This window comes from Pan troglodytes, chromosome 3 (assembly GCF_028858775.2).
Source record: "Pan troglodytes isolate AG18354 chromosome 3, NHGRI_mPanTro3-v2.0_pri, whole genome shotgun sequence".
NCBI classification, from domain to species: domain Eukaryota; kingdom Metazoa; phylum Chordata; class Mammalia; order Primates; family Hominidae; genus Pan; species Pan troglodytes.
In genome coordinates this window covers 14,402,482-14,416,172 of record NC_072401.2, presented here as the reverse complement: position 1 = coordinate 14,416,172, position 13,691 = coordinate 14,402,482, and the positions used below count along the sequence as shown (strand labels likewise).

Genomic DNA, 13,691 nt, shown 5'->3' with positions numbered 1-13,691 from the left:
CTTTATAATATATGAAAAAAAGACCAAAAAAATCCAACTTTTACTATCCAGACAACTACTGTGAATATTTTAGAATACTTTCTTCTATCTGAATAATGTGTATATTTTTCATTGCAATATTATGGTATGTTAAAATTAAATATAGCTATTTTTAATACTGTCCACTTACTTTTCATTAAGCAGAGCAAATTTATTTCTGTAGAAAATTTTAAAAATAAAAAAACAAAGAATATATAAGACACAATTTAACTTTATAAAAACAATGATCAGTATAATCAAGCATATATAATTATAATCTATCATATATAATGAAGTATATAACTAATGATAACCAGAAATAACTACTTTTGTTTATGTCCTCCACTTTTTCTATGCATTTTAATGTGCTTGAAATAATGACCTCCATACTGCTTTTAAGTGTAAAGAACTGAGACATGTTCATAATTCCTAGATGAAAGATAAAATGGAGTGGCTTAATGACAGATAATATCTGCCAGTGGGTGGTTTATTTCTTTCCAAAAACTTGGGCTTTTTCTGATTTTACTATAAATTTTAAAGATGGAGAAAATTATTATTAAAGTTCTGTGGCATTGAAAATGGTCATATGTCACTCTCTGCAGCTCCACTTTATAGAGAAGAAATGGATTGTTTTGCTATTAATTTTCTCAGTGGTGTTTTAAACATTTCAGTATTTTAGCAATCTTTATCAAGTACTTGAACAGAATAGTAGGAATTATTGTTTAAAATGGGCATCGATCATGGACACAATTTCTTTCTTTTTTTTTTAATTTCACTTTAAGTTCCAGGATACATGTGCAGAGCCTGCAGGTTTGTCACACAGGTAAACGTGTGCCATGGTGGTTTGCTGCACCTATCAACACATCACCTAGGCATTAAGCCCCACATGCATCAGCCATTTGTAATCATGGACACAATTTTCACATCAAAGGTGGAATAAAGGATTCTGGAAACACATTCCCCTGAAAGTTGGAGGAAGAGCAAAACCATTGAGGGTATCACATCAAGGCCAAGCTTTGCCCTTGGATACACAACTGCACCATGACTGAAATCCTGAGAGTGGAGTCCAATTTGAGTGAAGGCAGATCCACCAGGCTCTTCAGGCCCTGCCTTTCCCATTCTTGGCCTCTTCATTTGTAATCAATTTTGGTAATGTAGAATATGTCCTTAGATACTTTCCCTTCTGCCACTTACCCCCAATCAGTAATCAGGAAATAAATTGTCTGAGTCTCAGTTTATCAGGGAATGACTTTTTCATACAAAAGATTACTTGGAGGAGAACAAAATTCTTGGTGCACAATATTGCTTTTCCACTTAAAAATTCCGCAGATGCAATTCTATTCAAAGACACTTTGGCATTCAGTGCTGCAGAAGGAAATCCCAAAGCCTTCCTGATTTCTGTTTCTTTGTAAACAACCAGTCTGAGGGTTTAGTTTTGTTTGTTTCATTTCATGCCTGCATGTATCCTTGCAGGATTCCTTTGTCTTTATATTTTGGTCAAACTTTTCACCAGAGTAATTTTACAACAAAAAACGTATTCTGTAAACAGCCTAGCAAAAACTGTTTACAAATAGTGTGCAAAGATAAGAGTATTCATAGTACCAGTTTTATAGTTGAGAAATAAAAAGGAAACATTTACTGAGTTGGATAAATTACAGTGCATCTATACAAAAAATCCCTTCAACAATTTCAAATATTAGCTAGAGCCTCATGTTCTAATAAGAAGAAACATCTACAATATATTGCTAAATGAAAAAAAAAAAAAAGCTAGGTGCAGAAAGTTTACTGTGATAATCTTGTTGTTCAAAAAACTAATGAATATTTGTAGGAGCTGGTATATGCAGAGTGAAGATCTGAAAGGCTTTTCAGCAAACTACTAATACCCTTACCTCTGGAGAACAGAAAAGGAGAAGCAAAGAGAAGCTTTTGTTATTTACATTATACCCATCTGAGGTGTTTGAATATTTTATAATTTTTATAATTAAAAATAAAGAAAAATTACATGCAATTGCATATTGCAGTAATCTTTTTGGGGGTTTTTTGCTGCTTGTTTTACTAACATTACTTGTAACTTAAAGAACCAATTTTAACATTTATACATTGGTTTTTATAAGTAGGAATTTTTTTGAAAGTATTTTTTATTTGTGTTTTCTCTCTCAAGTAGAAAGACTTATAATTCTTAAGTTAAAGCTACTATCTCAGACTTTTTAAGCAAACACATGCTCTCTCATCGTTTTCATCTCTGTCCCATACTTTCTAGGAGAGCTCTAAAATTTGTCCCTTATAATACAATATGATTTTCCATAATCTCAATTAAATTTTCCACTGCTTGTTAATGCTAATGTAATTCTGCTGTTGCACTTTTTGGCTACCTATAAATTCTTCCTTATCTCATCCAGTTCTTTTTACATGACATTTTGTTCTTTCTTTGAAACATTTGTCCTATTTCCAACAGAAATCCAAAAGAGATGAGATGCAAGGTTTGTCCTTGAATCTCAGGACTCCAAATAATTTCCTTAAAACAAAAATCTATTTCCTTCAGCAGATGGGTGTCAAGGATTTGATCTTGCTGGGAGCTTTCACAATAATTTTGGATGACCAGTGCTCAATATTTCTCCACTGTGATTGCTGTCCTTGTTGAGGCTCATATTCTTCATGTTTTGTAGTTTTCTCATCCCCAAATAAAATAATATGTATCAAAGTCTAGTGTTTACCAGAAGACCTCAAGGATGAATGTTCCTTGACCCTACTTCCTTCTGGTCAAATCTTCTGTTTCAAGGTGTAACAGATATGGGAGGGTGGCAGAAAATGCTGGGTAGAGAAGGGTGGGGTCCCCAGTGAGGGCTCCACACAGGTAAACGTGTGCCATGGTGGTTCGCTGCACCTATCAACCCGTCACCTAGGCATTAAGCCCCACATGGATCAGCCATTTGTAATCATGGACACAATTTTCACATCAAAGGTGGAATAAAGGATTCTGGAAACACATTCCCCTGAAAGTTGGAGGAAGAGCAAAACCAATGAGGGTATCATATCAAAGCCAAGCTTTGCCCTTGGATACACAACTGCACCATGACTGAAATCCTGAGAGTGGAGTCCAATTTGAGTGAAGGGAGAACCACCAGGCTCTTCAGGCCCTGCCTTTCTCATTCTTGGCCTCTTCATTTGTAATCAATTTTGGTAATGTAGAATATGTCCTCAGATACTTTCCCTTCTCCCACTCGCCCCCAGTCAGTAATCGGGAAATAAATTGTCTGAGTCTCACGAACCTAGGTGAGGACAGGCACTCCTGTTTTCCCATCCAAATGTTGCATTTTCCAAGACCTCTCTGGCCCGCCATGCCCCCTATTCTGTGCCTATATAACCCCCAAGACCCTAGCAGGCATACACACAAGTGTGTGGATGTCAAGAGAAACACACAGGCAGAAGAACACACCAACAGACACTGGCAGGCCATTGATGGTGGGATGACGTGGAATTTGGCTGAGGACAGTTGGAGGACAGCCCAGCCACAGAGCAGCCTGACCCAAGGGAAGACCACTTTCCCACTCCATCCCTCTCATGCTCCCCATCCATCTGCTGAGAGCTACTTCTACCACTCAATAAAACCTTGCACTCATTCTCCATGCCAACATGTGATCTGATTTTCCTGGTACACTATTGCAAGAACCCCGGGATACAGAAAGCCCTATGTCCCTGTGATAAGGCAGAGGGTCTGATTGAGCTGATTAACACAAGCCGCCTGCAGATATCTAAGCTGAAAGAGCACACTGTAACACACTGGGGCTTCCAGAGCTGTAAACACCCAACCCTAGACACTGCTGTGGGGTTGGAGTCCATGATCCCCACGATCTGCCCGTCTGCATACTCCCCCTAGAGGTTTGAGCTGCAGGCACCAAAGAAACGAGTCACTCCCCCATCACACACCCTGCTAGGGGGATAAGGGAACTTTTCCCATTTCATAACTCACCAGCTGAATGCCCACAGCTCCTAGATCAGCTCTACATTCCAGCAGGCTGTACTAACCGTGGCTCTGGTAGACTAAAATAGTATTCTGTGCAACTTCTTCCTGGACTTCTGATAAGACAGACAGTTAATGAGTGGAAATAACCATCACGCAATTATGCTATGCATCACTGCCACAAAAACCCTCCTGCTTCTGCCTTCCAACCCCTGCCCTGTGGTCTTGGGAGCAGGATCTTCTCTGAGGCTGGAAAATAAATAATGGAAGAGGAGAGAAACACAATTCTCCCTCTTATGAAATGGGGAAAATGCACAGGACAAGGATGGCTAAAAGGGACCCTGATATGGTTTGACTGTGTCCCCACCCAAATCTCATCTTGAATTGTAGCTCCATAGTTCCACATGTCATGGGAGGGACCCGGTGGGAGGTAATTGAATCATGGGGTCAGGTTTTTCCTATGCTGTTCTTGTGACAGTGAATAAGTGTCACGAGATCTGATGGTTTTATAAAGGGAGTTCCCCTGTACACACTCTTTTGCCTGGTGCCATGTAAGATGTCCCTTTGCTCTTCCTTCATCTTCCACCATGATTGTGAGGCTTCCCCAGCCATGTGAAACTGTGAGTCCATTAAACCTCTTTCCTTTATAAATTACCCAGTCGCGGGTATGTCATTATCAGCAGCATGAGAACAAACTAATACAGACCCAGACAGGAGGCACCATACTGGCTACCCATGACTTTCTCAAACATGTTTGACACGGTTAGTACCACGTTTGAAATAAAATTAGGGCAATGTTAAAAAACAAATAAGAGCACACAAATGAAATCCAAATTTCTAGCTTCTTCTGAACTGTAAAAATATTTGGCAAGTCCATGTCTGCATTCTTAGAAGACAACAATTGGATGTGTCTTCATAGACCATGTGGCCTCTCAACCTCACCTCTGTGCCTCCCTGATCAACCCACTCATTTTCATTACCTTAGGCATTTCCATTTTCAACACTTGGCATAAACTTGAGTTTTCCATTGTATTAGTTTCCTAGGGTTGCCCATAATACAACAAAAATATATCCTCTCATGATTCTGGAGGTCAGTCCAAAATAAAGTGCCAGCAGGGGCATGCTCTCTCTGAAGTCTCTATGACAGAATCCTTCCTTGCCTCTTTAAGCTTTTGTTGGCTCCTGGCATTCTTTGGCTTGTGGCCCCACCATTCCAGTTTCTGCCTCTTTCTTCATGTGGCCTGAAACATATTCTGTCTGTGAGTCACTGTATGTGTCTTTCCGTCCCTTATAAAGATGCTTTCATTAGATTCAGGATCCAGCCTACCCAGTATGGTCTCATTTTAAACCTTAATCCATTGTATCTGCAGATAAAGTATTTACAAAAAAAAAAAAAAAAGGCACATACTAAAGTTCTGGGTGGTCATCAATTTTCACCAGAGAATCCATTCAGGTATACACAATTGAGGGGACCCATCATCCAGGGGATCCCCATCCAGGAGATGCACAATGAAAATAATAGTCCTTCTTACCTCTTGCCTACAGAGCATTTCCTCAGTAACACACTCACACCCATAGAATGTTCTTTTCTTTTCAGTTTCATTGGCATTACTGTTGGCAAAAAGTCCTCCCAGATCCAGTCTTCAGGGGATTGTCAGTCCAAGTTTATGGTTGTGTTCTGAGTTTACATCTTCTTCTAAGCTTTTATAGGTATTTTACCTCACATTACAGAGAAGCTGTACCAGCGACTGTTAGCAGACACCATTTCAAACCAGCAGTCAGTGAATCAACTTTATAAGCTGCAATTAGAAAACAAGGATAGAGCTTTTATTCCCTCCAAGTAAAGTCCTCATTTCCTCCACATTCTCCCCACTCTAAACTCCTCTACCCAAAACTATCAATCACATTGGTGACTTTAGAGTGATATGGGAAGAAAGATGAGGTTGCCATGTGAGTTTAGAGCAAGAGACTAGATAAGATTGAGTGAAGCATTGTAATATAGCTGCTAAGATCTTTTAATTCTGAGTTCTGAAGCCTTCATTTGTTAATGTTGATTAAATAATGAAAATAACTCCAGGTTAAGAAAATGTTAGTAATCAGCACCACACAATAGCTATTCTCAATGATTTGCATATTTAATGAAAAAACGAATGACTGCATATTCATTATTGTATTATGGTTAATATACCATACCAAATGTGGAAGAATGAAAGTCTTTGAAAACAAGAAAAATGTTTTACTTCTAGGAAGACTGGAGAAAAAAATGAAAGACATAACAAATACCTTAAAATTTCCAGAGCTCAGCTGTGGAAACTGAGGTCTAGATGGGCAAAATTACTTTCCCTAAGTCATCCAACTAATTGGCAATAAAATTGGAACTCTAAACAGGAACTATAACCCTGCCTTCAAGATCACTGTTCTTGCTAGAAATAACACAGTTAAATTATTTTAAGCAAGTTGAGAACATAACATTTTCTATATTAATTCCATCTACTCATATATTACTTTGCAGTTTCCAAGTGCTTTGTTAACATTTTTACAAAAGACATTGTGTCATTTGATCCCCACAATGATTCTCCTGTATGTGAACAGAAGGTATTACGGTTCCATCCTATAGGTAAGGAAATGAAAGATCAAATTTTCCAATCTGAAACATTTATTCAGTGAACACCATTCACCTACTCTGCAATAAATTCCCAAAGGCAAAGATGGCTCAGAGCCCTAAGGGTTGTACAGTCTGAAGAAGGAGAAAGAATTGGCTTGGCAATACCATTGCAATAAAGGAGGGTCCAACGTCCTCAGAAAGTGAAGAAGAAGCAGGTAATGAAAGCTCAAAAGTTCGAGAAGGACTTTTTTAAAGTATGAGCTGATACTAAGGAGAAGACATTTACCAGATGAAAAATTGAAGAAAAGATATTCAGCTAAAAATAGGACATTAGAGCAGGCAGAGGACAGAGGGGTACAACAGAGCACCACCTTTCAGCATGGCTTCTGGGCAGAGTGTGAGCTAGGAAGAGCCATAGAGATAAAAGATTAGGTTATGGAGGCCCTTCTATGCTAGGGTCAAGCGTTTGAACTTTATCCGCCAGGCAGGCAGGCTGGCGAAGGTTTTTAAACAAGAGAGTGACATGATCAAATTCGTGTTTCAGAGAAATGAGTCTGTATAAAGCATTGAAGTAATGTCTTTAAGTTCAAATACCTCCCAGTCTCAGGCAGGTAACAAAAAAGAAGGGTTTAAAACAATAGTAAGGAGGAGAGATTGTGATGAACTGGACAAAAATCCGATGCCTGAGCTAAAAAAAAACAAAAAACAAAAAAACCAAAACGGCAAGATTTACCCAGTTGTTGCTCAGTGTGGACCAGTGAGGTCAGATCATTCAATTTTTTAGCATAAACAGGAAATATGGATTTTTACGTAAAATCATCTGATTTTTCAATTTTTAAATCTTATTCCAAAGAGTGTTATGGACATTAAAAAAATAAGTAAAATGTATCTGTGGACTGTAAAACAAACCATCGTTTTGTCACTGGACCTGTATACAGTATAAGAGTCTGGAGGCAGGGCAACCAGTTAGGAATCTATTTCAAAACTATAAACCTAGAATAGTGCCAGTGAAGACAGAGAAGAAGGGAGATGACTGACAGTCAGAACACAGAGCTGAGAGGAGACCCACCAGATGGTAGATGAGCAACGTGACCAGATGTTTGGACTCTGGTCTGTGATTTATTCCTGGTGTCATTGTTGTGACTATGAATTAGGCTTTACATTTTTATTTTCAACATAGAAAGGGGAAGCAAAGAGTAGGTTCTGAAAAACCAGCTTCCAATGCCTTCCAAAAGTGGCTTCCTCCGAGCCCTCCAAGCCCAAACTGGTTCACAGCATTGCCAGTTGGCATCCAGAGCCAGGTTGAGAAGGAAGATGAGTGTTCTCTGTTTCTCTGCTTCAGTCTCTGACATGATCAGAGTCTTTGACATATTCAGTTAATGTTCTCTGCCATAAAAAAAAGAAATGGTTGGTCTCCTTTCCCTAACTATGCTGTCGCTTTGATTTAAGTACTTTTCACCTGTAAATGTCCTTGGTTACTCCTGAACCATATTCTCTCCTATAAAAGGCACTAAATTAAAGACTGCTTTGGCTCTGCGTTTTAGTGATTTTGAGAAGTGCTACAAGATTGCTCCTTCCTTCACAGAGCCAGTGAAGTTCACCTCAAATGTCACCTCCTTTCTGCAATTTGCTGTAAGACTTTATCCATTTCAGACCCAGCTCACGTGCCCTCTCTTTCATGAAGCCTTTTCTCACCACACCAGCAACCCCCTGTAATCCCAGACTGGGCCAGGGTGCCTTGACCGTGTACATCATCATTGTCTGTTACCATTTAACTCCTCTCCACTCCTGAAAACCTTATAGGCACACAGTAGTCACAGTGGTCTTCTTAAATAGAAGTCAGATCTATCACTGCCCACATAAATTCCCCACTCTGTGGAGTCAGAATAAAATCTAAACTCCTCTAAATGATTTACAAAACCCTGGACTGTCTGGTCCTGCCTATGTCTTCTGCAATTCTTTTCCTTTTTTGATTACATTCAAATTATGCTGGATTTCTGAGGGACCCTCAGATACCACCACAGGGTCTTTGCATTTGCTGTTCCCTCCACTTACGAAGCTTCTGCATGGTTTTTCACATAGCTGGATCTTTCTCATCCTCTGGTCTTAGGTTAAACATCATCTCCTCAGAGAGATCATCCATCCCTGATCATGTAAATCTCACTCTCCCAGGTTATCCTCTCTTGGCAACTGGATTACTTATTCCATACTTATGGCGGCTACAGGAAATGCTTTGCAGCCTTCCAAATGCCAAAGCGTAATTGTCCAAAGGCTTTTGCTGTTGCGCTTTGTAATCCACCCATTCACATGCTCCAAAGCCATACTTCCCATGAGATGCTACCACCCAATGGCTAAGTAGGGCAGGACAAAAAGGCAGCCTGTTCCTGGAAGATATGGGACTCCTTTGACGGGCAACTTTGGCTTGGGGACCCACAATCGTCTTCACTGAAACTTCCATTGACTGCACAGCTGTCGGAGACTTCTCCCACGCAACCTTCCTACTTTCCCTCCCTGCACCATGGAGTCAGACCAGCAATGAAGTCTGGTGGCTCCTCCAGGCTCCTTCAGCATCTTCCACATGTTCCCTCACCAACCTGTATCTTACTTCTGATCTCCCAGAACCCAAACTAGCACATTGGAACTTATCCAAATGTCTGTCTATTTTAATTTGTTTATTAGGTCCCCCAGTAAAATGCTACCTATTTGAAAGAAAGGCTCTTATTAGACTCGCTTGCTGCCAAGTCCACTGCACCTAGCACCATCCTGGCATAGAGTAGGTGCTCACCAATATTTGTCCAATTAAGTAATCTTCTTCTAGAACCTTGCGCATAGGTCTATTGCCACATGGACACATCATCCTGAAATTATCTATTCACCCTCTTCCATCTCTCACTAGACTTCGGAATTCCTTGAAAATATTCTACACATGGGGTTTGGTCCCAGCATATAGCCCAGAGCCTGAGGCACAGTAATAGCTCAATTAATGTTTGCTAAATGGACATTCCAATTGCTCGTTCTTCACTCACTTCCTCACACCCTAAACTCCCTACACACCCAGGCAACATAAGCTGTGTCCTTACCTGTCTTCCATAATGTAGTCTGCTTTACTCCAGGCAGTTCCTCCTCCTGTGTCCTATATCTCTATAACTGTCTTCACTATTCTCCCAGTTTTCCATTTTTATTCTCCATCACTAGCCTTCTATCTCCCCACAGAATTCCAGGCCATTCACTCACCAAGTCCTCTCTTCTCACCTCCTAAATAAGTGCTCATTTAATGCACTTTTAATTTTCTCCAATTCTACTGTCTCTACTCTGGTCTAAGCTCCCCTTGATTAATACAAAACATCCTCTTGATAGGTTCCTCTTCCTCTTTGTTTGCATCCTTCCTATATATTCCCCACCCAGCAGCCAGATCCCTTTCTAAAAGGCAAATCTGATCAGGTCTCACAGTGCTGAAAGCCCTTCAAGTCTCAATGGTCTATTGAGGAGGCCTTTCAGGGCTTGAACAAATCCACCCACTCCTGCTTCGTGCCCATCCTCACTGCACACACAGTTCCCTTATCTTCCAGTCAAACAGAGCAGTCTGCAATACACCAAATCTACTCTGTCTTTCTTGAAGAATTGTCTTCCCCTCGCTCACCCCGACCTTCATCATGCTAATTCCTGTTGATGTCATTTCTTCCAAGAAGTCTTCTGCAGACAGGCCCAGTCTGGATAAAGCGGTTTTTCTTTGAATTCCTATGGGAATCCAAACTACTTCCCTTATGGTACTTATTACACTGGTTTGTTTAGTGGTCTGGCCCCTAATGTGTGACCTTCATTTCAAAAACAAAGATTTGATAAGTCGCCACATTGCATCCAATGCTTTAAAAGTTTCCCTTTTTCAGACGTGAAGGACCTCTTCAAGGAGAACTATAAACCACTGCTCAATGAAATAAAAGAAGATACAAACAAATGGAAGAACATTCCATGCTCATGGGTAGGAAGAAACAATATCGTGAAAATGGCCATACTGCCCAAGGTAATTTATAGATTCAATGCCATCCCCATCAAGCTACCAATCACTTTCTTCACAGAATTGGAAAAAACTACTTTAAAGTTCATATGGAACCAAAAAAGAGCCCGCATCACCAAGTCAATCCTAAGCCAAAAGAACAAAGCTGGAGGCATCACGCTACCTGACTTCAAACTATACTACAAGGCTACAGTGACCAAAACAGCATGGTACGGGTACCAAAACAGAGATATAGATCAATGGAACAGAACAGAGTCCTCAGAAATAACGCCACATATCTACAACTAACTGATCTTTGACAAACCTGAGAAAAACAAGCAATGGGGAAAGGATTCCCTGTTTAATAAATGGTGCTGGGAAAACTGGCTAGCCATATGGAGAAAGCTGAAACTGGATCCCTTCCTTACACCTTATACAAAAATTAATTCAAGATGGATTAAAGACTTAAACATTAGACCTAAAACCATAAAAACCCTTGAATAAAACCTAGGCATTACCATTCAGGACACAGGCATGGGCAAGGACTTCATGTCTAAAACACCAAAAGCAATGGCAACAAAAGACAAAATTAACAAATGGGATCTAATTAAACTAAAGAGCTTCTGCACAGCAAAAGAAACTACCATCAGAGTGAACAGGCAACCTACAAAATGGGAGAAAATTTTCGCAACCTACTCATCTGACAAAGAGCTAATATCCAGAATCTACAATGAACTCAAACAAATTTACAAGAAAAAAACAAACAACCCCATCAAAAAGTGGGCAAAGGACATGAACAGACACTTCTCAAAAGAAGACATTTATGCAGCCAAAAAAACACATGAAAAAATGCTCACCATCACTGGCCATCAGAGAAATGCAAATCAAAACCACGATGAGATACCATCTCACACTAGTTAGAATGGCAATCATTAAAAAGTCAGGAAACAACAGTTGCTGGAGAGGATGTGGAGAAATAGGAACACTTTTACACTGTTGGTGGGACTGTAAACTAGTTCAACCCTTGTGGAAGTCAGTGTGGCGATTCCTCAGGGATCTAGAACTAGAAATACCATTTGACTCAGCCATCCCATTACTGGGTATATACCCAAAGGACTATAAATCGTGCTGCTATAAAGACACATGCACAAGTATGTTTATTGCGGCACTATTCACAATAGCAAAGACTTGGAACCAACCCAAATGTCCAACAATGATAGACTGGATTAAGAAAATGTGGCACATATACACCATGGAATACTATGCAGCCATAAAAAAGGATGAGTTCATGTCCTTTGTAGGGACATGGATGAAACTGGAAATCATCATTCTTAGTAAACTATCGCAAGGACAAAAAACCAAACACCGCATGTTCTCACTCATAGGTGGGAATTGGACAATGAGAACACATGGACACAGGAAAGGGAACATCACACTCTGGGGACTGTTGTGGGGTGGTGGGAGGGGGGAGGGATAGCATTAGGAGATATACCTAATGCTAAATGACGAGTTAATGGGTGCAGTACACCAGCATGGCACATGTATACATATGTAACTAACCTGTACATTGTGCACATGTACCCTAAAACTTAAAGTATAATAATAATAATAATAATAATAAAATAAATAAAATTCACCAATGAAAAAAATAAATAAAAGATAAAAATTTCCCTTTTTCCTGCAAATATGGGTGCTCCCAGCCACCTTGCAAGCTTAATCCTTCCACACCTGCAAGATCTTACCACTCCCAACTGTAAGCAGTGCCTCACCCATGTGCTGCCTCAACTACCTCTCCTGCTCTTCCTTCTGGTCAACTCATCTCCATCCTTAACTACCCATCTCTCTTCCATGGAGTCTTCAGCTCTCTTTCTCTCTTCTATTTAGAATTGATTACCTCTTCTTCCCCTATGGCCCCATGTTATCTGTTCACATTTCCATCATTTACTTCATCATGTTTTTTGGTGTATAATTCTCTGTCTGCCACTGGTCTATAAACTTTTCAAGGTTAGAGACAAGGTCTCATTCGGCTTTTTTTTTTTTTATCAGTGCCTGCTATACACAGGGAAGGTGTTCAGTACATATTCATTGAATCAACAAATGAGTAAACAACTCCATCCATTCTTCAGGGCTCCGCAATTTTTACCTCTCCAATTATTCTCCCTTTTGTGAACTACAATAGATCAGATTGCCTTATTTTCCGAGCTCTATACAGACAGCACTATAAAATCTTGCTTATTAGGTTCTAAACATCTAAAGAGCAGGAATAAAACCTTACAGCCTCTCTGTCTCTACCGCCATGCCTTGCACAATATTCTTTTGCTGATTGATTGTTACTGCTCAATCTACTATTCACTTTTGATTTCTTTAAAAAAGAAAACCTTCTCAGAAATCAAACAACTAAAATCACAAAATGTCCTTTTCTAAAAATAACACATTCCCAAAACACTTGAGGCAGAGCTGTGCTTTTTCTCCTCTCCCATTAATGAGAGAAAGATGCTGCTTCCTCCGTTTTCATTTTGTCTGCGTCATGTCTGTGTTGCCTGGAGATTTGTAGCTGTTGTTTCAAGAAAGATCAAGTGACAACGGGAGATAGACGGTCTTCTTGATTAAAAAGTGGCACTCAGATACATCAGCTTCCTCCAAATTCAAGAAGGAGAAGCTTGTTTCACAGCTAGTGCCTGCTTCAGGGGCACGCCTCCCTGGGGTCAGCTGAGGCTTGCTGTCCACTTTCCAGGTCTGCCCAAGCAAGACCTATACTGTAATAACATGTAAAATAAAATTTAAGCCTCAAGAGAGGGGTTAGAAATTGCCACTGATTGACTCAGGACCATCCTTTGAGAGACAATGAAAAAACTGGCATAGCATGGTTAGACTAACCTGCATTCTGAAAAGTCCTAGTCCTGAAAGTGACTAACTGTGTGACCTGGGAAAGTTCCTTAGCCTCTCTAAGCTTCAATGTCATCACTTGGAGAACAGAGCTGATGAAAACACACCTGATGGAGTTGCTGATGCCATGGGATGAGATGATACAAAGTGTTTGGCATCACCTCTCACTTGGCATTTATTAATGGTCATCATTATCATGAAGTAGCCAGAACCCTGCCTATTGTAAC

The 13,691-nt window shown here is 40.0% G+C and overlaps 1 long non-coding RNA gene across 3 annotated transcripts in view; it reads right to left on the bottom strand.

The window, feature by feature from the left end:
* Positions 1–245: 245 nt before the first annotated feature.
* The window catches only part of LOC129143697 (uncharacterized), a 106,781-nt gene continuing 93,335 nt past the window's right edge, over positions 246–13,691 (bottom strand). For all 3 annotated transcript variants that reach the window (XR_010156476.1, XR_008547452.1, XR_010156479.1), the window contains one exon: positions 246–5,778. This is a non-coding gene — a long non-coding RNA (uncharacterized LOC129143697). The remainder of the gene's footprint in view (positions 5,779–13,691) is intronic.